The 27,525-nt window shown below is 45.0% G+C and overlaps 1 protein-coding gene across 8 annotated transcripts in view; it reads left to right on the top strand.

Annotated features, from left to right (window-relative positions):
- LOC139576137 (tropomyosin-1-like) overlaps positions 1–27,525 on the top strand; it is a 167,893-nt gene that overhangs the window by 2,787 nt on the left and 137,581 nt on the right. For all 8 annotated transcript variants that reach the window (XM_071401853.1, XM_071401852.1, XM_071401854.1 and 5 more), the window contains exon 3: positions 6,465–6,593. The gene's annotated coding sequence lies outside the window, so the exon portion shown is untranslated. The remainder of the gene's footprint in view (positions 1–6,464; positions 6,594–27,525) is intronic.

The raw sequence follows: 27,525 nt of genomic DNA, 5'->3' as shown, positions 1-27,525 counted from the left end.
AGAGGGGTATGTCAAACTCATTTAGGTATTTTCAAAATGATCTCTATCCAGTTCTGTATGTTCAAACATTTTTCACTTATTCTGTAGTACGTACAGTGCATTCGGAAAGTATTCAGACCCCTTGACTTTTTCCACATTTTGTTACGTTACAGGCTTATTTTAAAATTGATTTAATTATGTTTTTCCCTCATCAATCTACACACAATACCATATAATGACAAAGTGAAAACAGGTTTATAAACATTAATGCACAAAAAAAACACAAAAACCTTATTCAGTATTCAGAGCCTTTGCTATGAGTCTTGAAATTGTGCTCAGGTGCATTCTGTTTCCATTGATCATCCTTGAGATGTTTCTACAACTTGATTTGAGTCCACTTGTGATAAATTCAATTGATTGTACCAGTATGTGTGTAGAGGTGTCTCTTGGACCCCATATCTCCTCTCAGTCCCTGGTCCCAGTGGGCCATTTATCTGGCCATATTGAGAAGCCCCAACAGCCGTTGTTTCCAAGTGACCGTTTTAGCCACCATTTAGGGTGTGTAAACAGTGGTCCACATTGTAAAAAAGATCCCCTCCTCCCCCTTTCCTACCACAAATACTTCAGCTACCATGCTTTTATAGAGTAACATCTCTTAACCTGACAGAGACTAAAGAGTCGAGCTGCTCCCCAGTGCATTGTGGGTACACAAGCATGTTGGCGATATGAGGTTTCTCTTTGACCAATAGAAGGACAAGCCCAGTCTTGATCAATGTATTCTAACACTCCAAACCTCACAGCTAGTCCTAATCAGTATCTGTAGTGAATAACAGAGAGAAGCTATGTGAGGTCTTTGGCTTTACTGGACATTGTGTGATGTGACTTCTTCCACATTTAAGAAAATAAATGATTTATTACTATATCTCACAAGTGCAGTTATGATCCAGTGGTGTTGAGTGATGCCATCCCTTCAATATCTTCTCAAGGATGATGGGGACTTGGAGAGGGAGTGTGCAAATGAAAGCGGTCATCCCCCTCTTCAAAGGGGGAGACACTCTAGACCCAAACTGTTACAGACCTATATCTATCCTACCCTGCCTTTCCAAGGTCTTCAAAAGCCAAGTTAACAAACAGATCACCGACCATTTCGAATCCTATCGTACCTTCTCCGCTATGCAATCTAGTTTCCGAGCTGGTCATGGGTGCACCTCAGCCACGCTCAAGGTCCTAAATGATATAACCGCCATCGATAAAAGAAAATACTGTGCAGCCGTATTCATCGACCTGGCAAAGGCTTTCGACTGTCAATTACCACATTCTTATTGGCAGACTCAACAACCTTGGTTTCTCAAATGACTGCCTCGCCTGGTTCACCAACTACTTCTCAGACAGAGTTCTGTGTGTCAAATCGGAGGCCTGTTGTCCGGACCTCTGGCAGTCTCTATGGGGGTGCCACAAGGTTCAATTCTCGGGTCGACTCTTTTCTCTGTATGTGTATATCAATGAAGTCGCTCTTGCTGCTGGCGATTCTCTGATCCACCTTTACACAGACGACACCATTCTGTATACTTCTGGCCCTTCTTTGGACACTGTGTTAACAAACCTCCAGACGAGCTTCAATGCCATACAACTCTCCTTCCGTGGCCTCCAACTGCTCTTAAATGCAAGTCAAACTAAATGCATGCTCTTCAACCGATCGCTGTCCGCACCTGCCCGCCCGTCTAGCATCACTACTCTGGACGGTTTTGACTTAGAATATGTGGACAACTACAAATACCTAGGTGTCTGGTTAGACTGTAAACTCTCCTTCCAGACTCACATCAAGCATCTTCAATCCAAAATTAAATCTAGAATTGGCTACCTATTTCGCAACAAAGCATCCTTCACTCATGTTGCCAAACATACCCTCGTAAAACTGACTATCCTACCGATCCTTGACTTCGGCGATGTCATTAACAAAATAGCTTCCAACACTCTACTCAGCAAATTGGATGCAGTCTATCACAGTGCCATCCGTTTTGTCACCAAAGCCCCGTATACTACCCACCACTGCGACCTGTACAGTCATGGCCAAAAGTTTTGAGAATGACACAAATATACATTTTCACAAAGTCTGCTGCCTCAGTTGTATGATGGCAATTTGCATATACTCCAGAATGTTATGAAGAGTGATCAGATGAATTGCAATTAATTGCAAAGTCCTTCTTTGCCATGCAAATTAACTGAATCCCCCAAAAACATTTCCCCTGCATTTCAGCCTTGCCACAAAAGGACCAGCTGACATCATGTCAGTGATTCTCTCGTTAACCCAGGTGTGAGTGTTGACAAGGACAAGGCTGGAAATCACTCTGTCATGCTGATTAAGTTCGAATAAGAGACTGGAAGCTTCAAAAGGAGGGTGGTGCTTGGAATCATTGTTCTTCCGCTGTCAACCATAGTTACCTGCAAGGAAACACGTGCCATCATCATTGCTCTGCACAAAAAGGGCTTCACAGGAAAGGATATTGCTGCCAGTAAGATTGCACCTAAATCAACAATTTATCCGATCATCAAGAACTTCAAGGAGAGTGGTTCAAATGTTGTGAAGAAGGCTTCAGGGCACCCAAGAAAGTCCAGCAAGCGCCAGGACCGTCTCCTAAAGTTGATTCAGCTGCGGGATCGGGGCACCACCAGTACAGAGCTTGCTCAGGAATGGCAGCAGGCAGGTGTGAGTGCATCTGCACGCACAGAGAGGCGAAGACTTTTGGAGGATGGCCTGGTATCAAGAAGAGCAGCAAAGAAGCCACTTCTCTCCAGGAAAAACATCAGGGACAGACTGATATTCTGCAAAAGGTACAGGGATTGGACTGCAGAGGACTGGGGTAAAGTCATTTTCTCTGATGATCATTTTCTCTGATGAATCCCCTTTCCGATTGTTTGGGGCATCTGGAAAAAAGCTCCGGAGAAGACAAGGTGAGCACTACTGTCAGTCCTGTGTCATGCCAACAGTAAAGCATCCTGAGACCATTCATGTGTGGGGTTGCTTCTCAGCCAAGGGAGTGGGCTCACTCACAACTGTGCCTAAGAACACAGCCATGAATAAAGAATGGTACCAATACATCCTCCGAGAGCAACTTCTCCCAACCATCCAGGAACAGTTTGGTGATGAACAATGCCTTTTCCAGCATGATGGAGCACCTTGCCATAAGTGGCTCGGGGAACAAAACATCGATATTTTGGGTCCATGGCCAGGAAACTCCTCAGACCTTAATCCCATTGAGAACTTGTGGGCAATCCTCAAGAGGCGGGTGGACAAACAAAAACCCACAAACTCTGACAAACTCCAAGCATTGATTATGCAAGAATGGGCTGCCATCAGTCAGGATGTAGCCCAGAAGTTAATTGACAGCATGCCAGGGCGGATTGCAGAAGTCTTGAAAAAAAGGGTCAACACTGCAAATATTGACTCTTTGCATCAACTTCATGTAATTGTCAATAAAAGCCTTTGACACTTATGAAATGCTTGTAATTATACTTCAGTATTGCAGAGTAACATCCGACAAAAATATCTGAAGACACTGAAGCAGCAAACTTTGTGGAAATTAATATTTGTGTCATTCTCAAAACTTTTGGCCATGACTGTATGCTCTCTTTGGGTGGCCCTCGCTTCGCTTCAGGTTATCTATAAGTCTTTGCTAGGTAAAGCCCTGCCTTATCTCAGCTCACTGGTCACCATAGCAGCATCCACCCGTAGCACGCGCTCCAGCAGGTATATTTCACAGGTAAACCCAAAAGCCAACTCCACCTTTGGCCGCCTTTCCTTCCAGTTCTCTGCTGCCAATGACTGGAAAGAATTGCAAAAATCACTGAAGCTGGAGACTCATATCTCCCTCACTAACTTTAAGCATCAGCTGTCAGAGCAGCTTACAGATCATTGCACCTGTACACAGCCCATCTGTAAATAACACACCCAACTACCGCATCCCCATATTGTTATTTATTTTTTCTGCTCCTTTGCACCCCAGTATCTCTACTTGCACATTCATCTTCTGCACATCTATCACTCAAGTGTTTAATTGTTAAATTGTAATTATTTCGCCACTATAGCCTGTTTATTGCCTTACCTCCCTAATCTTACTTCATTTACACACACTGTATATAGACTTTTCTATTGTGTTATTGACTATACGTTTGTGGAACTCTGTGTAGTTTGTGTCGCATTGCTTTGCTTTATCTTGGCCAGGTCACAGTTGTAAATGAGAACTTGTTCTCAACTGGCCTACCTGGTTAAATAAAGGTGAAATATATAAAAGCCTTGAAAAGACTGCTTTAGCAAAGGCCGCTCTCTCTGTCAATCTACAAGGATCCTAATGCTTGATGCTTCTAACTATGAACTGTGTGTGTGTGTGTGTGTGTGTGTGTGTGTGTGTGTGTGTGTGTGTGTGTGTGTGTGTGTGTGTGTGTGTGTGTGTGTGTGTGTGTGTGTGTGTGTGTGTGTGTGTGTGTGTGTGTGTGTGTGTGTGTGTGTGTGTGTGCTCCTTAGGAGACAGAGGAGATGTTGAGAGAAGGGTGCGATGAAGAACTGTCTGTTTGTGGTTGGCTGATGTGGCAGACGGCGTGCGTTGGGTGATACTTGATCTGATGTTAATGTGCTGCCGTGTGTGAGGGAGGGAGGGAGTGAGTGTTTGACTGAGTGGAGAGAGGGAGAGAGGGGAGATGGGCAGATAATCCCGTCTGCCTGATGAGATTGAAGGCTGGGATTGATTGATCGCCTAATCATAGGAGGAAATGGGCCTGAAAATGAATGGGACTCTGCCCTTGGCTTGCTGTGGAGCTAGGCGGCTGGGTTGCAGGGGATGTTAGCTGCAGTAAGACATGGCCTTAATGTGCAAGGGAGCTGATTTCATTTGTGTCTGATATACAGTTATACGATCCTGGCTAAATGATCAAATAAAAAAAGGAAGAGGGGGAACATGGAAGGGGTGTAAATCAAGCTTTATTGCTGGAATATTACTTTTTCATGCCGTCTGAAATGGATGCTTTGAGAAAGGTGAAAGAATAAAAATCCAATATGAATTTGAATGTGGTGAGGCTGTGTGGTGGCCGAGATAGTCAGCCGCTGTCCTGGATGCAGCTGGGTGGCTGGGTATTGGTGTTATTGGATTATTATTTATGTCATTATGAAGTTTGCATTATCTTCCTCATGGCCAGGATATTTGTTTTATAAAATTGCTCACAGCTGGGAGGCAGGATTATACACCTAAAAGATAGTATTCTGTGTTCTCTCTCTTTCCCACTTTCTCTCTCTCTCTCTCTCTTATTTTCTCCCCCTCTTTCTCATCCCTCCTGCCCTACCTTTCCTCACACTCTCTCCCTTCTCCCCCCTGCCAGACGTTTCCTAACTCGCTCCCCCTCTCCATCCTCTTTTCCCTCTCACCTGCTCATTCTTTCAAACTGAGGGCAGAATTACTTAACAGAAAGGGGAACCTTTGATGTTGGCAGGACCCATGTTGGTACTCTCAAGGAACCTAATGCTGCTCCTCTCATCTATTAGTCACAGTAAGGACTCCCACATGCGTCTTTGGGGCTAGAGAATTAGCCCAGTGTTTGAAGGGGGAGGGCCTTTCCATGTACGGTCCCCAGTTCACAGGGTGTGTGCTGCCAGTGCCCATCACCACGGGCTGATTGAGCTGGTGGGCTGGGCTTTGCATCAGGGCAGCATCAAACACACCTGTTTGTGTTCTGTTTATGTGAGGCGGGGCACTTGTCACTTCCACTTCACCTCCATCTCCACTCCTTTAAAAGAGGCTTTGAAAAGCAAATACCCTTCAGTCTGATGGAGCATTTATCTCCATTTCTACCTGACGGCCGACAGAGCCATAATAATTCCTATGTGTCCATCCCGCACTAAATTATCATCTGGGTCCAAACTGTCTGGGCTGTTCTGCAGATAGTCGGCATGTTCCTGCATAGGAATTAGTGTCAGAGCATCCATGTGTCTGGGCTGTGAAGATGCCATGCTAGATCAGAGGTGGCGTATGACTAATAGTACCCCTGGTGTTAGCAGAGCTCTAATATGGGGGGGGGGTTGGATGTCATGTGACAGGTTTTGCCCGAACACCCCCTGCATGTCCTGCTTGATGATCAGAGGGGCTGGCTGTCAGAGAGGGGATGGGGCGGGACAGCAAAGGACACAACAGCAAGCGAGAAGAGTTGTTTCTGTCTCCCTCAAATACCTACCTGACTTACCTACCTGATTACCTACCTGATGCCTACCACTTTCAAACTTTCTCTGACCATCACTGCTTTTTTTGCTGTATTCATACAAAGTGGTGTTTGACAATGTGCTGTGTTTTTCTGAATGGATTTGTTTTAATCCCAACTGTTCACTCAGTCCTCCCTCCATAACAGTGGTGGGTAGCAGCAATCCATTTCAGTGTTGATATTCCAATAAACACCTAACAAAGGTCATGTCTGCTGTGCCCCTCTTCTCTGTCTCCCTCTAGAGCAAGGTGGGCATGCTGCAGTCGTTTGTGCGGGACCAGAGTTAGCAGAATAAGGTTCTGATCCAGGCGCTGGAGGCGGAGGACCGGGCGGTGGAGGGGAGAACAGTCAGCCTTCACAAAGAGCTGGAGGTGAGTGATCAATGGCATTGATCAGCTAGTCAATCCAGCAGTCTATATCCCTCTCTGTTTACACCCTCAGTGCGCTGCTGTGTTAAACTGAGCGTGCTCTAAGCAGCCACCCCAGGGACCCGCTAAAAGCCCGCCTCACACCCGCCATTGATTGACATGTCGATTAGCCTGGAAGCTGTTGACAGTGGGCTTGTTAGCCATCTTAAGCATTAATGATGATGGGGAGTGGTGGCCGCTAAGTTCAGGGTTACACTCTGACTATGGGGAAAGTCACATTCACATTCATAACTGTATAGACAGCTGACTGTGTGTGTGTTATGGATTGTCAAGGCTCATAGAATAAGCCTGGAGCTCGGCCGTCAGTGGGCTTGCAGGTGACTTCAGAACAAGATAGGGGGAAACAACCTCATCTGAGTCTTTCACTGGGAACAGCTAATCAATTTAAGATTGATTTACTCTCAGGCCCATGTATTGCTGAACTTGTTCCTGCACTGAACGATTGTTAAGATTTCCCCCTAATGTTATTAACTGGGCTTTTCATGCAAAATCAGCCGTATTCACTGTAGCTGGGCCTCAGGGTCGACACTGGAGCTGCTAACCACATGGTCTTCATTACAGATGAAATTGTCATGGAGGCATCTGTATCACAGCTTATTAATCAGGTTTCATGCCTCAAAAACCTTTCGTTTGAGCACCTTCGCTTTTCTCCCATGAACAGTATAATGAGAGCGCCAATTTTGGTGAACAGAAAGTTGCTTTTGTAGGAATTGGTATCCCCCTCCATTTCCCTGTAGACTCTATCCTGCGCTGTAAAGGAAGCTGACAGTAATTGAGTAACGGTGAATTATGAACTAAGACAATAAGAAAAAAGGATAAATGTGTTTGTATTGGATTGTTAAAATAAGCCCAGGCAGAGTTTGGGAAAGGGTGTGCCTGTTGGCCAAGTCAACGTTCTCTTTGTCTCTCAGTGTGCTGACTGCCCCAAACCTTTCAGTCATTTCATCTTCACAGGAATGGAATGCGGTTGACCTTCAACAGGCAGCATTAATTATGAAACCCAAAACTAATCTGCTCATTCATTATAGCAGCCCACTGAAGATAAGCGCGTAGAGCCTACATACACTGTTGTATATTATTTGAACATGCTGGAAAGAAACTCAATGCCATTACACAATACTGAATGTAGCACGTACTGTGTTTGCCTGTTGGGTTTGAATTGGCAGTGCTTTCTAAAGCTAGAGCTTAATTGGTGCCAGGTTGTTCTTGGCATTGGAATGTTTTAGTTAGTCAACATTTCTCATGAATGTGTCTGTCATTTTGACTGGTTTTGAAGTGTGGAATGCATGTATTGTGGTCCTCCTTTGTGAATCACTCACAGATCGGGTGTGTGTGTGTGTTGAAGCTAATCGTATGAAGTGTGTGCAGACACCACCACCACAAGCCCCAGCCCCAACCTCAAACCTGTTTCCTCTTTTATGCGTCATTTAAGGCCTGTAAACAGTTTGTTTAAAGCAGTTTATAGATGATTTCTAAGAGTTCCCCCAGCTCCCCCAAATGTGTGTGGAGTTAAACAAACTCTTACCTTAATAGACAGCCAGTAATGGGGCTGCTAGGAGTCTAGGACCAGGCTGTGGGCTTGGGGGAGAGCTGGCTGACGGAAGTGGTTTGAGATACAGTTAGAGCTCGTGCCACAACAAAGCCACTAGCACTCCCCAAGCACAGAATAATTTCATCTGATGAGTTCCTCATCTGTTTTCACTGTGTTGTTTTGTCTCTTCCTTCAGTCTCCTTTCTCTGCTACCAGATAAAACCTAGCCTGTCTTGGTCAGCGCATTAAAAGTTGTGGCGCTTCTTTACAAGATTGGCTTTAATCTTTTGCCTCTTCCTTGTCACCTCGAAACGTGTGGAGCCTGATATGATAATGATGTGGACCTGTCCAGGGTATTAGAGTTAAGCTGGCTGATTAGGCTGCCCATCGATCAGTCTATCACTCAGCACTCCGCTACAGGCTGGCCAGACCAGGGCAGCTGGCAGGGAAGAAACACACTGCTACTCTGAAGGACAGGGGCCACACACACACACACACACACACACACACACACACACACACACACACACACACACACACACACACACACACACACACACACACACACACACACACACGTACACCGCAAATAAAAAAAACTGTATTTTTTTCATGAAGATGGACAGCCTTGAAGTTGCAAACTTTTTTTGCTTTTATGCTAGAAGAATAATATGCTTGTGGCAATCTTTCAAATCTATTGAAAGCTCAAACATAGATAAAAAATGTGTAATACAATGTAGGTACAGAGTACAGTGTCCTGTAGCCTTTGTGCTTCTTATGCTTTTTCACACTTAAAGGTATGCTGGTACAGTATAAATCCATTAAAAAGGGTTTGTTATTGTCTTTGAGAGTAGTGTAAGTGTTTACACTGGAGACATTGACCCTTCTTGCATTTATCCCTCATAATGGGTTTTCAGTTGCACATAGCTTTGAGTTTCTTCCATCTCAAACTCTTCAAGGCAAGAGGCTAGTGTTGCCCGAATACCGAAACTTTAGTACTTTTTCAATACTAGATCATGAAAAATGGTGTTGTTACTTTCGGTACTTCTGTCAAAATGTGTCTCACAGATCAACTATCAGCGGCAGCCAATATCCCCTTATAGCGGGAGGCGTGCACCCCGCCGTTCCTGTTCCACTTAGTTTGCACTGGCAGTCTGAGCTGCATCATGTTAGGTCCCCACTCATGCTGCACAGAAGTTAACACTTGAATAATGTGATAAAGCATGTAGAAACGTAGGAATTGTTCATTACTGTTCTCAAAACAATGTCCAAACAGGCTAGAACACTTTACAATGCAAGAAGGTACAGGTAGCTTCCAGCTTTGTAGGCTAGCTTTCCTTACTAGCTAACAACTAAAGCTAACATCAATTCACTACCCTAGTACTTTGTTTGTGATAATATGCGAATCACAATGCAAAATATGCTGATTTCAAAGCTGACTGCCACTAAAAAAAATTATTAATTCACTTATTCGGTCTCTCACGTCTCTTGTAAAGATTATCTATTGCCTTTTGGCTCATGAATGAATGAGGTCATTACTGGGTAATGAGACAATGCATTTTTATAAAATAATCAACTTCTATGCAAATGTTGTTAAGTACAATACAATAAGATTGTCTGTAGCCCCATGAAATTAGCCAAAACATGTGCAATAACTCAATGCATGCACACACTCCTGTTGAATATGAATTCACCTATATTGTGGATCAGGCTACATCTTGATTTACCCAGTTTATTCATAGAGATTTACCATTGTGTAGTTAGATTGGTAAAAACTCATATTGATTGTATAATTGTTTCATTAATGCATACATGGCTGTAATGTAATGATATTGAACTCAAAAGATGCCCAACGATTGAACCGAGCAGTAGCTGGGTTAATCTGTCTGGATCAAGTTCTGTGACTTTGGCTAATATGCCTTCTTTTTGTGCCATGTTATCGTCTTGTTATCGTTTTGGTATGGAGTATTGTTATACTAAACCTGGTAACGGTATCTAAGTCAATTCTGGTATCGTGACAACACTACAATGGGCTTTACAACAATGGTGTGAGTAGACAATGCAGAGAGCTGATGGAGAATGGAGAAAATTGTGCTGTTTTGCTTTGTTCTGCCAGCACAAATGCATGAATGGAATTAACCTAATTTAAATTTAGCCTTGACTCCCAATGTGTGAGTCAATTATACAGCACATTAGGTAATGTAGACAATATATTTTCTCCACACCTTGTTGTTCTGTAGGATCTGTAAAGCCAAGGCCTGCTTTGTATCCTGTAGTGATGGGGGAAAAATCTGTACAGTTGCATATCGGGATATTATTTTTGACGATATATTGTATAGTTTTGACAGTATCGCAGTATTATATTTGTTTTCAGCATTATTTTCTCATGTCTCTCTCCTTTCCCTCTGCAGCTGCAGGTGAGCAATATGTTTGGAACATCGAATCGCAATAAAATCACAGTATCGAATTGCAATACATATAGAATTGTGAGAATCGCCGTACATATTGCATCGGCACCTAAGTATCGTGATAATGTCGTATCATGAGGTCCCTGGCAATTCCCAGCCCTAGTGTCCTGAGAAGTGCTTTTTCTGTTTCTCACCTCTCTGTCAGAAATGAATGGATCGTGGCTGATGTTGCAAAGATAGCGACAATGGAGAGAAAGCACTGGGGGCAAAAGGAGAGAAAAACTAGAGAAATTATTCAGGAGTGATACATACCTTGTCCTCCCTAACCTTTTGGAGAGAAAAACTCTTAGACTTTAACCTCAAAGAAAAGGTTTTATGTGTGGAAACAAAGGTGTGTGCATAGCTGCCAGGAGTGGCTGAGGGTGAGAGGCAATGAAAGGTAGTGTGAGGGAGAGAGGAGCAGGAGGATGAGGATGAGGAGGAAGGGAAGGAGAAAAGAAGCAGAGAGAGAGAAGGGGGAGGAAGGGAAGGAGAGAGAGAAGGGGGAGGAAGGGAAGGAGAGAGAGAGAGAAGGGGGAGTAAGGGAAGGAGAGAGAGGGAGAAGGGGGAGGAAGGGAAGGAGAGAGAGAGAGAGAGAGAAGGCTTTCAATCCAGGAACAGAGTCATTAGGGTTCACAGCTGAAGAAAAGGCCAATTAAAGTTGAGTGTAGGCCTACGTCTGGAGAAAAGCAGCGTTTGCAGGCCTTTTATCGGACCAGTGGGATCTCTCCCCAGTACACCTTGGGAATCATATCAACTGCCTGCCTGCCTGCCTTCCTGCCTGCCAACAATCCCAGTATCAGTATGGACAAGATATTTTTACAACTGAAATACATGAATTAATTTGTACCCTAGCTTAAGGCAATGGTGCTTCAATACAGCACCATTAAACTAGCATAGTGTAGCTTATTTTAAATATTTAGACATTGTTTATCTTTTATGGTGACATTAGGTTGTCAATTGTTGTTTACCTTTCTTTGTTTTATCCTCGTTTTTATGCAGTAACACAAAGAGGTGTTGTCTCAATGTAAATGTACTGGACATTAGGGCTGGAGCTGGGAGTTGTAATGCTACTGTAATGTTATTGGTTAGATGTTACTCATCTGTTCATCTATCTTACCGTACAGTAATGGCTGCTGTGGACTACTGCCTGTGGATGTTAGAGAACCTGCAGGCCCAGCCTAGTCCTCCTAATCAGCCCTGATAACAGAGAGAGAGCGTGAATAACCCAGGGCTCAGGAGAGCCACAGTGACAAAAAGCGATTGTAAAACAAAGTGAACAGAGTAAACGCTGCCAGAGTACCATCAGACTCTGTTACTGAAACCCCTGAGCATCTATTCATCTGTTCATCCCAAACTCTCCTCTCCTCCCGGGCTTTAGCACAACTGGAGCCAGCTGCTGGACCCAGCTGTGTGTAGCCCAGCCTAGACCAGCCCTGCCCAGTACCTGCTGACTGACTGACTGACCACAGGGCTGGGTGGGGCGGGTGAAGCAGGGTTGAGGGAGATCACTTTCGTATATTCAGAGTTCATCTGATTCATCATACAGTACCTAGAATCCCCCAGAACTAGAGCATATTCATTCTGTTGAGGTAAAGAGGATGTTGAGTTGTCCCTCACATGCTCTCTGTATTAATTCAACACACAGATGGATGTTGCAGCTAATTGGAGTAAAATGGGGCTTTGTGAGGGATAAAGTAGGATTTCCATAGGCTGTGATAGGTCTTGTCTGTGAAGAGCAGTTAAACTATGCGAGGTGGAGAGAGGTCAAGTAGCATGGGTGTTTATATCTCATGTTTGTGTTGTTCTAAGACAAGGTGTTTGGGTATTTTATGAGTTATTGTAAGCAGCATGGAACATGAAGAGGCATTGGGACTGTCTACTACTCTCCATTGTGTGTGTGTGTGTGTGTGTGTTATGGATTGGTTGTGTGTGTGTGTTATGGATTGTTTGTGTGTGTTTGTTATGGATTGGTTGTGTGTGTGTGTGTGTGTGTGTGTGTGTGTGTGTGTGTGTGTGTGTGTGTGTGTGTGTGTGTGTGTGTGTGTGTGTGTGTGTGTGTGTGTGTGTGTGTGTGTGTGTGTGTGTGTGTGTGTGTGTGTGTGTGTGTGTGTGTGTGTAGATTATAGCAGCAGTTGGCCATACAGTGTCTCCTTTCAGGCCCAGCAGTTGTACCTGTGTGACAGGAAAATCAGTCAGGTTGCAGACCACCTGTGTTCAACACCCACGTACAAACGCATACACACACAAGGTATAACCAAAGGTCATCATGATAGAGAAGCCATACCTTGGCTTGGGCCTATTTTCCCATTTATTTTAGCCATATTAGTCTTCATTTAGTTTGACTCTCATTCCATATGGAGAATATTCTGCTCTTGTTCACAGGAGCGCTGGGTTTTTGTAGACTAACCTGGGTATAAACGCATGGATTATCTTTTGAAAGGTAATTAGACTTTCTCACTAAGTAGACTTGGAGACGTTTTTAGACCTCTGCTCAGCCTATCAAAGAACACAGCAATCTACATTACACAGCATTTTGCACGTCCAAGGAGATTTGTAAGACATACTGTAGTGAAAGAGGCTGTTAATGGGCTTCGTAGTGTTGTCATATTGTGCAACCATGTTGGTCAAATTCTTGGACTACAGCTATATAGGTTTGTAAACACCAGTGATACACTATATATACAAAAGTATGTGGACACCCTTTCAAATTAGTGGATTCGGCTATTTCAGCCACACCCGTTGCTGACAGGTGTATAAAATTGAGCACACAGTCATGCAATCTCCGTAGACAAACGTTGGCAGTAGATTGTCCTTACTGATGAGCTCAGTGACTTTCAACGTGGCATCCTGTCATAGGATGCCACCTTTCCAACAAGTCAGTGCATCAACTTTCTGACCTGCCAGAGCTGCCCCGGTCAACTGTAAGTGCTGTTATTGTGAAGTGGAAATGTATAGGAGCAACAACGACTCAGCCGCGAAGTCGTAGGCCACACAAGCTCACAGAACGGGACCGCCGAGGGCTGAAGTGCGCAGTGAGTACAAATCGTCTGTCCTCAGTTGCAACACTCACTACCAAGTTCCAAACTGCCTCTGGAAGCAAAGTCGGCACAATAACTGTTAGTCTGGAGCTTAATGAAATGGGTTTCCATGGCCGGGCAGTCGCACACAAGCCTGAAATCACCATGCGCAATGCCAAGCATCGGCTGGAGTGTTGTAAAGCTTGCCGCCTTTGGACTCTGGAGCAGTGGAAATGTTTTCTCTGGAGTGATGAATCCCGTTTACCAATCTGGCAGTCTGACGGATGAATCTGTGTTTGGCGGATGCCAGGAGAACGCTACCTACCCGAATCAATAGTGACAACTGTAAAGTTTGGTGGAGGAGGAATAACGGTCTGGTGCTGTTTTTCATGGTTCGTGCTAAGCGCCTTAGGTCCAGTGACGGGACATCTTAACGCTACAGCATACAATGGCATTCTAGACGATTCTGTGCCCAACATCAGTACCCGACCTCACTAATGCTCTTTTTGTTGAAAGGAAGCAAGTCCCCGCAGCAATGTTACAACATCTAGTGGAAAGCCTTCCCAGAAGAGTGGAGGATGTTATAGCAGCAAAGGGGTGGACCAACTCCATATTAATGCACATGATTTTGGAATGAGATGTTTGACGAGCAGGTGTCCACATACATTTGGTCATGTAGTCCAGTAGTTCCCAAAGTTTTTATAGTACATATAAAACCTTATTTGTTAATCGAAAATTTGGAGTAATTCACCACAGGTTAATGAGAAGGGTGTGCTTGAAAGGATGCACATAACTCTGCAATGTTGGGTTGTATTGGAGTCTCAGTCTTAAATAATTTTCCACACACATTCTGTGCCTGTATTTAGTTTTCATGCTAGTGAGGGCTCTCTCACATAGGTACGTGGTTGCAAAGGGCATCAGTGTCTTAACAGCGCGATTTTCCAAGGCAGGATACTCTGAGTGCAGCCCAATCCAGAAATCTAGCAGTGGCTTCTGATTAAATCAAATTTTCACAGAACCACTTGTTGCACAGAACCACTTGTTTCGATGAGGCTCTCTTGTTCAGATATCGGTACATGGACTGGAGGCAGGGCAGGGAAGGGATAATGAATCCAGTTGTTTGTGTCATCCGTTTTGGGAATGTACCTGCGTAATTGCGCACCCAACTCACTCAGGTGCTTTGCTATATCACATTTGACATTATCCGCAAGCTTGAGTTCATTTGCACACAAACAAATCATACAATGATGGAAAGACCTGTGTGTTGTCCTTGTTAATGCAGACAGAGAAGAGCTCCAACTTCTTAATCATAGCTTCAATTTTGTCCTGCACATTGAATATGGTTGCGGAGAGTCCCTGTAATCCTAGATTCAGATCATTCAGGCGAGAAAAAACATCACCCAGATAGGCCAGTCGTCTGAGAAACTCGTCATCATGCAAGCGGTCAGAGACGTGAAAATAATGGTCAAAACTTTAAGCTCGTCTCTCAATTTAAAAAAACATGTCAATACTTTGCCCCTTGATAACAGCGCACTTCTGTATGTTGTAAAAGGGTTACATGGTCGCTGCCCTAATCATTGCATAGTGCAGAAAATACACAAGAGTTTTTTAATTTAATTTAATTTATTTTATTTCACCTTTATTTAACCAGGTAGGCTAGTTGAGAACAAGTTCTCATTTGCAGTTCAGGGGCCTTGCTTTAATAAAGTTAACCATTTTCAGTGTAGTGTCCAAAACGTCTTTCAAGCTGTCAGGCGTTCCCTTGGCAGCAAGAGCCTCTCTGTGGATGCTGCAGTGTACCCAAGTGGCGTTGGGAGCAACTGCTTGCACGGGCGTTACCACTCCACTATGTCTCCCTGTCATGGTTTTTGCGCCATTAGTACAGATACCAACATGAGCAACAGCTACGTTTGACTACATACGGACCGTTAGTGGAATTCCCGCGAGAGAGCAACGGTTAATGTGATTGGATGTTAATTATTTGACTAGGCCACCTGTATTTGACATTGTGTTGTTATTTAACTGAACACTAGATGGTTTAATTGTATTTTTGGCAGTGAAACGAGGCTATTCAGTCGGAAAAAAATGGACTGTTTGAAAATGTGAATATTTTTTTAATTTGGCCTACCCCTGACGGCATTGCACGTACCCCTGGGGAATATCTGATGTTGTGTATCTGAGGAAGACCATTACATTGGGATCTTTGTTGTATTGCATCATGTTTAGAGGTAGCAAAAAGTGATAAGACATTCCCTTTCTTTTCACTGTAACCCTTGTGGCCTCAGGTCCAACCCTGCTTATCCTCCTAGACACTCTGAGGCCTGGAGAGAAGCTCTGCCTCTGCCCACCGGTCATAACAGACCAGGGTTTATAGAGAACCAAATAAATAGATAAAGATGGAGTGTAAATTACACCTGGTTTCAGTGGGCTGCTTGGAGGATAGAGTTGAACGAGCCTGCTGAGGTAAAAGGAGCTGGCTGTGTTTCTCTACAAGCAGAGAGAAGGAAGGCCTCCTGAGCACTATGAATAATGAAACAGTTGACTGCTCTGTACAGATTTCACATGTCATAAAAATGGCTTTTTAGTTGCTGTTAGACCTCTTACCTGTCTGCTAGGCTTACACAGGTTTGGGCGTTTGTGAGGGGCTCACAGAGAACGCTCCCTCATGCCTCATAGACAGCTTTCCAGTAACCGAAGGAAACTTGGTCTTGTATGGGAGGAGATGGAGGGCTAAGGCCTGTTAGGACACCCACAGCTAGCTAAGACAGATGGCGGCCATCTTTGAGCCTACTGTAAGAATTACATTTCAGTGTATGAATGTGTTTTACTGTGTATTGCTAAAGCATATGTGCTGCGGTAAGTTTCAGAAGTCGGGGGCGATGGATGGTTTCGTTGGTTTGACTAATTATGTTTCAGTTTTGTGGTGGTGGGTTGCGGTAGGCCTCTGTCTCCCTGTCAGAATCATATCAGATTAGCTCATGCTCCAGTTGTCACCCACACACATTCAAGATGGAGGGAAAGGTGAAATGGCTGAATAATTTATGTATGAATCTCCACACAGTGGATTGAGGAGTGTGTTATTATTCCTCAGAGGTTCCTCTCAGACACCGAGCAGTTTACCCATCTGTAATATCAACATGGGTTTGGAAGGAACTCACCCTGTCTCATGCTGTGCACACTGACACTACCTATCACCAATGCTGATTGATAGCTTTCTCTCTCTCTCTCTCTCTCTCTCTCTCTCTTGCTCTGCTGCCTCTCCCTTTTTTGTTCCTCTCCATTTCTCTTGTTCTCTCTTTCTTTCTCTCTGAAACCTGAGCTGATATCCTCCTTTGAAAAGGTAATGATCCTGGTGTGTTGAGATTATGTATGTGCGCTGCACAATGTAATGGCCCGGCTTTTTATTGCCTGCCGCATACTAATCCCACAACTGAAGGAATGAGATGACACCTGCAGGGAGCTGTGTGTGAGCCGCAGCCCCACATGAAAGAGCGGCCATTAAAAATGATCAAAGAAATTACTGCACTCTGCCGCACAACACTGCTCTCACGCCTGGCTAGGTGTACATCCCTGTGCCTGTCCACACACACACACACACACACACACACACACACACACACACACACACACACACACACACACACACACACACACACACACACACACACACACACACACACACACACACACCAATTAGTATCTTTGTCTGATGGATCTTTTCCATGTGATCTCTGTGGAAATGTCCTCACTCTAAGTTGCCCTAGGCGTTCTACAGACACTGATACACCCACACTTGCATATAGGAGGAAATGGCGGACATGCATACGCTCAAGAGTTTTCCATACCTCCATCACAGATTATTCATGACACGTAACTTCAACAGTTTCCCAATTTAATATTTATTAGCGCTTTTCTTTATCAAGTAGCCACTTGTTACAGTTGAAGTCGGAAGTTTACATACACCTTAGCCAAATACATTTAAACTCAGTTTTTCACAATTCCTGACATTTAATCGTAGTAAAAATTCCATATTTTAGGTCAGTTAGGATCACCACTTTATTTTAAGAATGTGAAATGTCAGAATAATAGGAGAGAGTGATTAATTTCAGTTTTTATTTCTTTCATCACATTCCCAGTGGGTCAGAAGTTTACTTGCACTCAATTAGTATTTGGTAGCATTGCCTTTAAATTGTTTAACTTGGGTCAAACATTTTGGGTAGCCTTTCACAAGCTTCCCACAATAAGTTGGGTGAATTTTGGCCCATTCCTCCTGACAGAGCCGGTGTAACTGAGTCAGGTTTGTAGGCCTCCTTGCTCACACACGCATTTTCAGTTCTGCCCACAAATTTTCTATAGGATTGAGGTCAGGGCTTTGTGATGGCCACTCCGATACCTTGACTTTGTTGTCCTTAAGCCATTTTGCCACAACTTTGGAAGTATGCTTGGGGTCATTGTCCATTTGGAAGACCCATTTGCGACCAGGCTTTAACTGCCTGACTGATGTCTTGAGATGTTGCTTCAATATATCCACATAATCTTCCTGCTTCATGATGCCATCTATTTTGTGAAGTGCACCAGTCCCTCCTGCAGCAAAGCACCCCCACAACACGATGCTGCCACCCCCGTGCTTCATGGTTGGGATGGTGTTCTTCGGCTTGCAAGCATCCCCCTTTTTCCTCCAAACATAACGATGGTCATTATGGCCAAACAGTTCTATTTTTGTTTCATCAGACCAGAGGACATTTCTCCAAAAAGTACGATCTTCGTCCCCATGTGCATTTGCAAACCGTAGTCTGGCTTATTTATGTCGGTATTGGAGCAGTGGCTTCTTCCTTGCTGAGCGGCCTTTCAGGTTATGTTGATATAGGACCTGTTTTATTGTGGATATAGATACTTTTGTACCTGTTTCCTCCAGCATCTTCACAAGGTCCTTTGCTGTTGTTCTGGAATTGATTTGCACTTTTTGCACCAAAGTACATTTATCTCTAGGAGACGGAACGTGTCTCCTTCCTGAGCGGTATGACGGCTGCGTGGTCCCATGGTGTTTATACTTGCGTATTATTGTTTGTACAGATGAACGTGGTACCTTCAGGCGTTTGGAAATTGCTCCCAAGGATGAATCAGACTTGTGGAGGTCTACAATTCTACAAGGTCTTGGCTGATTTCTTTTGATTTTCCCATGATGTCAAGCAAAGAGGCACTGAGTTTGAAGGTAGGCCTTGAAATACATCCACAGGTACACCTCCAATTGACTCCAATGATGTCAATTAGCCTATCAGAAGCTTCTAAAGCCATGACATCATTTTCTGTAATTTTCCAAGCTGTTTAAAGGCACAGTCAACTTAGTGTATGTAAACTTCTGACCCACTGGAATTGTGATACAGTGAATTATAAGTGAAATAATCTGTCTGTAAACAATTGTTGGAAAAATGACTTGTGTCATGCACAAAGTAGATGTCCTAACCGACTTGCCAAAATGACATTTTGTTAACAAGAAATTTGTGGAGTGGTTGAAAAACGAGTTTTAATGACTCCAACCTAAGTGTATGTAAACTTCCGACTTCAACTGTACATCAACAAATGGTTTGAATCATTATTCATCTGAATAGATGTTTGTTTCTAGCATGATACTTGAATTGTGTTAAGATGTTATTAGAGCTGAATGATAGTGAGGTAAGCCTATCCAGTTACAAAATACTAAGGCTGGCTTATCTACTGCTGATGTGAACTTCAGTGAATCTGCTAGTATAGAGTTGCTAGTCAGAGCCTGATATCATGTGTGGACTGTGTCAATGACACTCATGGGGCCTATAGGTCATAGCTGAGCTGTGTAGAGTCTATTGCTTCTCTTCATGTCTGGTTTCAGTCCATCTATCTTTCTTGTTCTCTCTCTCATTATCACTTTTTCATTGTACTACCGCTGTGTCTGTCTCTGTCACTGTATTTATCTGTCTCCTCCATTATCCCCCCCCCTCTCTCCTGCTCCCTCCTTTCTCTCAGTCGTTCTCCCTCTCCTCTCTCCTCCTCTCTCTCTATATATCTCCATCTCCTCCTCTCTCCTCCTCTTTCTCTCTGTCTGTCCCTCTCTCCCAGGCAGGTCTCTCTCCTCTCCTCTGCAGCGTGTCCATTTTGTGTGGCTACACAGTGTGAACCAGGCAGCTGCTCTTATCAGTGGGCCCAGTGTGGAGAGAGATGACATTTTACTGCAGCCAGTCAACCGCTCCGCTCCTCATAACACGTTCACTCTCCCTCTCTGAGCAGAGACACGCTGATAAATGCAATTTCATTTCCTTTAGAGGCCCAGAATAATACTCTTTTGCTTTGTTAAATGGCCGCTCTGAAATGGCAACTGCTCCTTAATGTGGCGGCAGAATCAACACATGCAGAAATGATGAGGACGGAACATTGATGACAAAGGAGAGTGGAGGAATGGAGAAATGGCTTTGGCCCGAGATGCAAAGCAGTTCTGAATTCTTCTCATTGTAAATTATTTTTGTAGCAAGCATATATTATTTGATTTATTTTCTGTCACGAACATAGAGAGCTCCGAAGCTTAGAAAGATGGTTATCATGGGGAGCCATTTTATTAAAGGATTCCTCTCCTCTCTTCTGCTCCCTCCCTCCCTCCCTCCCTCCCTCCCTCCCTCCCTCCCTCCCTCCCTCCCTCCCTCCCTCCCTCAGCGGTCCATTTTAGAGCCATGCGGCTGCATGGTTTGGTGGGTAATTTCACTGCCTTTTCATGTGTCGGAGGGCGAGGAGGAGTCCTCCATTAGGTAGTGTCTTCTTGTGATGTATGCGCAGAAAAGCTATCTGATGTTTATTCATGACTTTCAAGGCAATGCCTCAGCTAAGCCTTCTGATTTCCTTTTAAGGAACAAAACTACGTGAGATTGAGACTTCCGCTTAAAGGCACAGAGACCCATCTTGCAGCACTTCTCCCTCCCTCTCTGTCTCTCTCATCCATCCCTCGTTTTTTCCCCATCTTCTTTTAAATTCTCCCCCGATGTTATTTCTGTCAGCTTTAATTTACTTGACCCTCAGAAAAAAAAGATCACTTGGTTATTTCCCTGTTATTCTGCCGGCTGGCTCGCCTCTGTACTTTGTTAAGGACTTTGATGAAGAGATGAATTTGGAGAGTTTTTCTAGAATGGCAGCATGTTAATGAAGCAGCACCACCATGAGACTAAATGGCCTTTTCTGGTCTTGCACACAAGGGCACAGCGTCCCTGGTGCTAGCTAGAGACTGCCCCACTGCCCTTCCTGCCCACATCCTCCACCTCCCAGAACCTCAGCCCACCTGTTCACGGTGCTGACCAATCATCCTGTACAGCTCTGTAGTAATCGCCAAGGCAAGCTAACGGCCGGTTGTTCACACTACATTTTGTCTCCAAACCCAAATGAGCAATAAAGTAACCATAATTTGAAAAGCTAGTCCCTATTTGTCTTGTAAATGACTTTTTAATGATAATCAAGCCGCATCCATCCATCATGCCAGCACACACCCATGCAGTTCTGTGATGGGACTCCTCCAATGACCAAATGGTGTCTATTTGTAATCCCAATGACCAAGTTGCAATAAAGCATGGTGCCTTTACAACAGTACATACATCATCGTTTATGGGGACATGTATACATACGTATGTTTACAACATTGAAGCTTATGGAAAGCAGGGCGCTGAACTGACGTGTGTGTGTGTGTGTGCCTGCGCGTGTGTTAGATCCATAGCCTCAGCGCCCTGAGGCAGTAGCCACCTGTCACTACTAGCAGGGCTGCTGCATAGCTCCTAAATGGTGGCTCTTAGAAATGGGGGGTTGGATGGGGGGCCCTGGGATCCATTGTGCAGCTCAGACCCCACACAGGAACATATACAATAGAGGATATACAATAGAGAACTGTCAGCACTTGTAAAACACTAATGTTGAGCACTGTTTGTTTTGTGCAGGCCACACAGCATGTAGCCCAAATGCTCACATGAACCATTGAAAGCCCAAAAGCACCCCAACGACCCCCTTCTTCACCCCCTCTCTCCCATGTTTGGTGGGAGCAGCTTATGCTTATTAACATGAGCCCTGTTGTATTTTCGGGCTGACCATAGAGGTGCACTGGAGCATGAGTGAGGCAAATGACTCCCTTTTGGACTTAACATATGTAATGTTGCACTAATCAACACGCGGCCCGGCGTTGAGCCATGCATATTCCAAACTGATATTATACATAATGGAAATGTGGCGACCGCCGCAAATGCCAAAGGGAGCAAGGAGAGAGGAGGGAGAGAGCAAGGGAGCAGGGAGAGAGGAGGGAGAGAGCGAGGGAGCAGGGAGAGAGGAGGGAGAGAGCGAGGGACAAGGAAGGAAGAAGGGAGAGAGCGAGGGAGCAGGGAGAGAGGAAGGAGAGAGTGAGGGAGGAGGGAGAGGGTGAGGGAGCATGGAGAGAGGAGGGAGCAGGGAGAGGGGAGCGAGGGAGCAAGGAGAGAGGAGGGAGAGCGAGAGCTGGCATAACCGACTGATTGTGGGGCTGTCAAGTTGATTTGCATGAAAAAGGGTGGGCTAATTGCAACATTTAGCTGCAGCGTGGTGATAATACAGAACAGGATTACTAAAGGACACAGAGGGGCTTTTATTAACGCCAAGGATTTTCTGAGGTTTGGGAGAAACGCACCACCACCTTCTGTTTCTGTATGAGCCATTGACAGCTACCACTCACCCACTGTCTGGCAGCCATGGTATATCCATCACAACACACACACACACACACACACTGCCTGAATCACCGTTTCAGCACCCGCTGCTCACCAGTCAAACAGCCACACCATATTTACGTGTCATTACATTGACCAGCTCTGCAGAGATGGAGAAAGTAAAGTTAACTGCAGTGAAGGGCTAAGGCTGCTGAAAAGTGTTGCATGGGGGGAGGAGGTGTTGGGGTTGCTAGAGCTGCCGAAGGCAAGCCTTCTCTTTCTTCCCTTTCTTTAATAATAAATGATGGATGTTTCAAATTAGAAAACAGTGCTGAGAAAATCCAATTCAGTGGCGAGCTTTGGAAGGAGGGCATAAAGAATAAGCAGTGGACTTCTGTATTAAATGTCTTTGTTTTGCTTCAATGCTCACAAAGGTGCCGCTGGTGTATGATTTAACATGCCTGGTGAAAATGGGCTCTATTATGTACCATTAACAAATCAACCAGGCCCCACCCAGAGTGGATCTGGTGGGGCTCTCAACCAGTTGTCGGTGGCCTTTGTCTTTCCTCACTACGTATTGATTCATAGACCATACTCATCATCACATTTGGGTGGAGGAACACGATTCAGTGTGTGTGTGTGTGCGTGCGTGTGTGTGTGTGTGTGCGTGTGCGTGTGCGTGCGTGCTTGTGAGGGGACGGGCGTTAGAATATGGATCAATGCTTGGTAAAGCCTGTGGCTCTGGTCATTAACCATTTGTTATCTCTCTTCTTAACTCTCTATATTTCCACAGACTTCATTCCTGTTTATTTCTCTCATTCATCTCTCCACCCCCTCAGGTTCAATTAGTTACCTCTCATTCTCCATCACCCACTTTGGTACCCACTATTACTCTCTCGTAAACCTCCACCCTTCATCCCTCTTTCTTTCCTCACTCCCCCATCTTTCTATCCTGTCTCCCCCTCAGTCTCCCCTGCCTCCCCGATCCTCCTGGTCCTGCTGCTGGTCTCTGTGATATGCATGGTCTCTTTGTGATGGCAGGAATCTGGCTCTAATGAAGCCAGCATGACCAGAGAGCAGCAGCAGTCAACCAGGAGGATGTCTGGCCTTTCACTTGCTGAACAGAGGGATTGGCTAATATCCCTGTCCACCACATTAAAAAAAGAATAGGAAAAATAGACATTCCTTTTTAATGAACCGTTTCCTCTGAGTCGGGACGCAAAGAAGGCAAATCCATAAAGTAAGGAAAAATGAAAATGGAATAATAGCGGTGTTAGTTGTAAAAGGCACATTTCCTCTGTTTGTTCTCGCTGTGATCGGCGTAATGCTCCAGATTGGCACTGAAAAAAGGGTTCATGCTTCTGGCCTATGGGACGAGGAATGAGGAAAGAGGTCTTCAAGGCCCTCCATAGTGTCTTTTGTGCCAATCATTTAAAAGACTGGACATGAGAGAGGAACAACTGCTGGAGTTACAGTCCAACTCCCCTAGCAAGGGGAGGGTTAGTAGCTAAGTTACTGCAGCTTCACCCAGCTATGCTACTCTCTTTATGAGTGCATATGAACATGATTCACTGCAGTAGGAAGGACATTACTTGCACGCACACACATGCACTCGCACCCACTCAGGTGTCAGGTAGGCTACACTGCCGTAAAAAGCAGTGTTTCCCAGTAAAGATGGCCATATATTTCACTGCGGCGTGAAAGTGTTATTCTAGGTCGGATTCACAAGTTCAACACGGCTGGCCTGTAGACTGCCACAGCTGTAGGGATTGTGTGTGGTTTTTATCTTTGGTGTTTGGCTTTATATTGAGGAATTTTATATGCGTGTGATTTTTTTTCATTACAATGGCGAGTTTAAAAAGGTTTGGGTTGGACGGAGGACAGCTCGGAGTAGTACATGTTAGTTTTATTTGCGCTGCGGCCTTGTATGAATGATTCGAGCAGTGTTCAACCAGGGCCTCATGCGTATAGTGCTTAAACAGCTACAGATGCAGGTCTGTGTGCCTCAGAGAGCCTTTGTTTAAGTTGGCTACCTTTTTTGAGCAGTTTCTCTAACCTCAGCCGCGGGATTTGCCAAAGAAAACTGAAGAAATGTCTCTTTCGATCCAATTAAGTCTGTCATTGCTCTTTAGCAGTAAACTGTGGAGGCAGCACATTTTTTCCTCAGCCAGCAGAGGTCATATTGCTATGCGTTTCCCAGCCTAAGTCTATTCTTATGAGCGGCCCTCTTGCCTTTTTCTCATTCTCATTCTGAGTCCGGGCTCATTTGGAGGAGGGGGAGTTCTGGGCCGACAGGGTTCTCCTGACAGGAACTGTAAATTCTGTGCAACACGTAACTTGGAGTGGTTCCCCGTGTCGGTTTGAGCTGCTGAGTATTTCGGCAGGACTCCATTATTATTAGGTCTTATTAGATCAGGGCTGCAGTAGATCCATTAGGCCAGGGTTAGGCTCACCTCTGGGATGGACTCTGGCTGGCCAGCATGCAGCGCTGCACTGGGCCTCTGGCAGCTGTTGGGTGTCAATGACACAGAGAATATGGCCAAGTAGAATCAGCATTTCCATCGACTGAAACAGCCATGATGGGAGGATGTAGCCTAGGTGTGCCTATGAGCCAGGGCACACCTAGTCAGGGGGAGGAGGTAGATTCTATTTGGCAGCTGTATACCAGAGAGAGATAATAGACACCATAGAAAGAATCTATGGTAGAATCCATGGCAGGGGGTTGTGGTGGTTGTAAAAGCTGTGGTGGAGTTGAGTAAGGGAGTCCGTAGTAGACAGTGGGATTAGTAGTGGTGGCTGAAGCTGTGATGATGAGTATGTATAGGAGGGAGACAGTAGTAGTGGTAGATGAGATGGTACAGTACAGTAGCAGCAGCAGCATGGGGACTACAGGCAGCCTGCTGCTGTAATGAGAGAGTGAGCTGTCAGAGACACGCGTGTAATGGCTCCCCTGCCAGCCGCCCGGTTCAGGCCCTATGGGATTCAGCACAGACACTCAGTTTCTCTCTCTCTCCCTTGCTCTCTCTCTTAGGCCTGATCAGAGACCATGTCAGGCCTCTCATATCCTCCCAGCTGCTGTCTTCTTAGCTCTCTCATACACACACACACACACACACACACACACACACACACACACACACACACACACACACACACACACACACACACACACACACACACACACACACACACACACACACACACACACACACACACAAACACACACACTCTCTCTCTCTATCTCTCTGTCACCTTCTCACTGGGCACACAGACTGAGGATGGACATTCAGGTAGTACATCTACCAGGCTCTCCTTTCTTCCTCCCCTTCAGTCAGCCTGTGTGTACTGTACAGCTCCTCTCAGGGGAGTCTATTCCCAGTGAAGAGGGCAGGCTGCAGCTTCACATGGGGCCAGCCAGTATAGTCACGCTGTGATGTCACGGTGTCTCTATTTATATCCCTCTCTGACAACCACTCTGCTGTAAGCACTGCTCTGCTGCTGTAGCACGTCCATGGTCAGCTGACTACTACTGTACACCACCTCCTGGTAGTCCAAGGTCATTTTCACTAGGCGTCCCTCCCAGTCACTCATTAAGATCAGATGGGGAGTTGAGATGTTGCTAAGGTATAGATGGTCTACTGTACGAGTTACAACATCCAGTATGAAGACTAGCTTGTACTGTATGAGGGCCCAGTTCAGGGATATCTATTGCTCTCTGTTGATGTTGAGGATGCAACATGCATTTCAGGATCATTTCTCATACTGTTCTAGCAGAGGAATGGAGTCTGAATCAGACCCCCCCAGCCTCATCTATAAATGCCTCCCTATGCAGCTCCGCGGTTATGACAGTCATGCTAATAACATCCTCTACCCAACTTTAAAGGCTTATTATCATATTGTGCCGAATGATTGACAGTTGACCTTCACGCTAGTTTATATTAAGCCAGTGAGACAGTGCGGGTCACCTCGATTGCCTCAGTGACACCGTATTAATACTAATCTGATAGAATTACCAGGAACCAATTAATGTGCAGGCCTGGACTGGGCAGCGGTTCAAGAGATAGTGTTAGCTCTCAGCTGGGCCTGAGCTGCAGCACACACACAGGGGTGCAGATTTAACAGTAGGCTGCGTTCCCCGTAGCTGCGCGGCGTAGTGTGAGAGGTCACAAGGTGAAGCGGTGCTGCTGTGGAAATGTTTAGGTGAGGTTCCAGTGCCCCTGTTTGGCCTAACGAACACTCATTAGTCAGAGAGAAAATGAGGGAGAAGAGAAGGGGAAGAGGAGAGTGGTTAGTAAACCAGGAGTTCCGTTTAGCTGTGTGTATTAACACTACAGGCATGGTGGAGGCAGGTTTCGAGGGCTCTTTGGGTTGTGCTGGAGAGCATCTGAGTGTATCAGTCTATTTGAGGTGCAGACACTCTCACTCAATAACATCAAGCATGCTTACCTGCTGCCTAATGCTCATGCTAATTTGCTTATTTTAATATCCACTGATTTCTCTTTCAGCCCCTGTGAATGATAGCAGTGAATTACAGACGGCGACACAGTGACTCTGTCCCAATGATTCCCACAACGTATTCTGGGAAATCCAGGTCTAGGAGGATCTAAGAGGCTGTGGGTTTTTGTGGGGGGACTTCCCTGGATGTAAGGCAGACTGACCATGTAACATTTTGCCCTGCTAAGGCCCACTGATCCCAACAACCTCTACAGCCATTATTAACAGTGTTGAACAAGGTTAGCCTGAAGAAGAGTGAGAGTCCTGAAGTAACAGTGTTGAGCCAGGGACAGAGCCTGATATCTGAGAAGGCCTGTCTGGTTGTGAACGGTCATCAGTCACTGGGAGGATATAGTGACATTGTCACCTCTTTAATGGCAGCACAGAGACATGCAGCTGTACGTTTACTGTAGAGGCCTTGAGGCTGTAAACCTCTGTGGCTGGTGACTGGTGACTGGGCTACACACGGTGACGAGCCCCACGGTGCTAGTCACCTGAAATGTGCTTTAGGTGTCAGTGTGTCAACCCTATTCACAATGGAACAATAGTGCACTGGATGGATTTAAGCACATGATAGCTAGGCTATTTAGGGACTATGCCTGCCTACCCATGTCTCATATATAATAGTTATTTAATTAATTAATAAATAGTTTATTAGGCTTTATTAAATCTGGTAGAGGAGGAGGAAACTACTCTTCATCATAG

Source organism: Salvelinus alpinus, chromosome 5 (genome assembly GCF_045679555.1).
Source record: "Salvelinus alpinus chromosome 5, SLU_Salpinus.1, whole genome shotgun sequence".
Taxonomy (NCBI): Eukaryota; Metazoa; Chordata; class Actinopteri; order Salmoniformes; family Salmonidae; genus Salvelinus; species Salvelinus alpinus.
The sequence above is the reverse complement of the archived record's forward strand: the minus strand, read 5'-3'. Positions and strand labels throughout refer to the sequence as shown.